This window comes from Microtus pennsylvanicus, chromosome 14, assembly GCF_037038515.1.
Source record: "Microtus pennsylvanicus isolate mMicPen1 chromosome 14, mMicPen1.hap1, whole genome shotgun sequence".
Classification (NCBI taxonomy): Eukaryota; Metazoa; Chordata; class Mammalia; order Rodentia; family Cricetidae; genus Microtus; species Microtus pennsylvanicus.
Window position 1 is genome coordinate 9,392,490 of NC_134592.1, and position 2,717 is coordinate 9,395,206.

Consider the following 2,717-nt stretch of genomic DNA (forward strand, 5'->3'; position numbering starts at 1 on the left):
ACATACAGAAAGAGTTTAAAAGAGGGAAGATTTGTTTTGGTATTATTTTAGAGGTTTCAGCCAGTGTGTGATTGCATCTGTAGCCTGAGTCTGCACTGGGACAGAGTACCAATGGCATTTAAGGTATGCTGGAACATGGATACTAGCCTTGTAGTAACCAGGAAATGGGACAAGAAAGGCAAGGACAAGTTATGACTTTCGAAGGTACACTCAAGGGGCCCACCTCCACCTTGTATGCCCCTTCTCTTTTTCCTGCCAATATAATATTTTCATTAATTGGGAATTCCATACAATGCACTCTAATCTCACTTGGTTCTCATTCCTCCCAGGTTCACCCTCCCACACTTGTGTCCCCCCAAACCAACAAGTTCAATTTGTGTTGCCTATATACTCACTGGAGCATGCTCAAACTCCCAGTTGCCAGCTCCTTAAAGAAAACTGAGCCCTTCTTGGTGAGGTCCTTCTGTATTTGTGTTGCTTTCATTGGTTAATAAACTGCTTTGGGCCTGGTGATAGGGCAGAACTTAGGTAGGTAAGGAGACAGAACTGAATTCTAGAAGGAAGAAAGAGAGTCAGATAGAGAGAACCACCATGAAGCTGCCAGGTCAGACATGCTGAGTCTTTCCCAGTAAGCCACGACCTCATGGTGACATACAGATTATTAGAAATTGATTGAATCAAGATGTGAGAGTTAGCCAATAAGAGGATAGAACTAATGGGCCAGGCAGTGTTTAAATGAATACAGTTTCTGTGTGATTATTTGGGTTGTAAGCTAGCAGGGCAGCTGGGACCAAAAGCAAACCCTCTTTCTCTCAACACCTTCTCCACCCCACCTTTGCCAGAAACTATCAACTGTGAAGAACTACACTTCAACATCTTTATCAGTTTCAAGGACTCTCTTCAACAGTTTCTTGTTTGGACAGTTTTTTAGGAAGAGGGCCCACTTGTTCATCCTGGCTGCCCAGCTAGCTTAGACCTGAAATAATCACACAGGAACTGTATTAATTAAATCACTGCTTGACCCATTAGTTCTAGCTTCTTATTGGCTGACTCTTACATCTTAATTTAACCCATCTCCATTAATCTGTGCATTGCCACATGGCAGTGGCTTACAGACTAAAGTTTCAGCATGTCTTACTCTGGCAGTGGCTCCATTGTGGTGTCTCTCTGGCTCTGCCCGTCTCTTCCCATACTATAGGCCAAGGCAGTTTCTTTTTTTTTTTTTCCAGCATGGCTCTTTTCAGTTTATTGCATGAAGGAATTACACTAGTCCAAGTTAAAAGCGGACCCCAAATGGTTACATTATACAAGCTGTGAGGTTTTTAAACTTGTGACAAGGGACAGGAGGGAAATTCTACTCATTGCAAGGAAATCCTCATTTAAGCTTCAGAGTCACAAGCACTTAAAACCCATGAACCTTCAGCTGATCGTTCTTAGCCAGTCCAATCTCTATTAGGAACTGGCATATGTTCTTGCACTGGTCACCCTGTAGCTGAATTACTTCTCCATATTCTGGATGCTCAATTACAGTACCATTTCAGGCAAATTTCTTCTTAAACGCCTTCACTAGTTTCTTTTTATCGTAATCATCAACGATCCCTTGGACAGTGGTAAGGGTCTTCCTACCGTTTCTCTGTTGAATTCTTATATGGAAGCAGGTCATCACCCTTACTTGCATCAGCAAAGGGGTCGAAAGAGTGGAGGTTCTGAATACCGGACATACGATATGATTCCTTTTCCTCGGTGGAAACGGCCTGCAGAAGGCGGCTGCGGGAGAAGGCGGGCAGGGGGAATGGAGAGTCGGGAAGCGAGGAGGCTCGAGGGGGAGGCAGCTGAGTCCTTGGCGGCTCAGTGACTGGGCCCAAGGTAGTTTCTTTATTCATTAAGCAATAAAAGCAACACATAGACAGAAGAACCTCTCACACCACAGTTATTTTTTGTAGGGAGAGGGAGTGGCAGAGAAACCTTCAAGTCCCTCATGTCCAGTTATGAGTCTGAAGTCATTAATACTACTTACCACTGAATAAGAAGCTCCAGTGCCCATGGCAGCCAGCAGCAGCAATGATCACAGACATCAACATAGTTTCTGGCTTATGTCCCTTCTCTTAATCACTCACCACATCCCTACAATGTTATCAGTTTATTAATGCACCAATGAGACCATCTACTGTGGGAGTCAAAGCTGAAACAGATCTTTCTTTGGACCACAACTCCCCAAAAAGACACAGAGTCTTCATATTAAGTATTAAAACTTGGCCTTACCTTCAGGTTGTTCCCAATTAGCTCTTAAAACTTAAATTGATTCAAAGCAGACCAGAGACAGCAAACTCTATTGAGACAGCCAACTCCACTGGAACAGATACAGGGGAATAACCACTGAGTGAGTGAGCCAGAGCCAGAGACTGCTGAGGGTCCAGACGTGAATCTGGGACCTTCAAGGAAGTAGACCTAAGCCAGGACCCCTGTAGATCTGGGTATGAGTCTGAGACCTTCAAGGAACTAGGACTGAGCCAGGACTTCTGCCAGTCTGGGCATGAATCTGGGACCTCAGAGGGAAGCATGAGTCTGGGACCTCAGAGGGAGTAAGCCTGAACCAGGATCTCTGTGGGTCTGGGCATTGGTCTGGGACATCAAAGGGAATAGGCAAGAACATGAAACCTCTGCAGGTCTGAGCGTGGGTCTAAGACCTCTGAGGGAGTAAGTCTGAGCCAGGTGCT

General features: G+C 44.9%; 1 pseudogene; it reads right to left on the minus strand.

Moving 5' to 3' along the window:
* Window positions 1–1,238: 1,238 nt before the first annotated feature.
* Window positions 1,239–1,835, minus strand: LOC142834852 (eukaryotic translation initiation factor 1 pseudogene; annotated as a pseudogene).
* Between the last annotated feature and the right edge of the window lie 882 nt (window positions 1,836–2,717).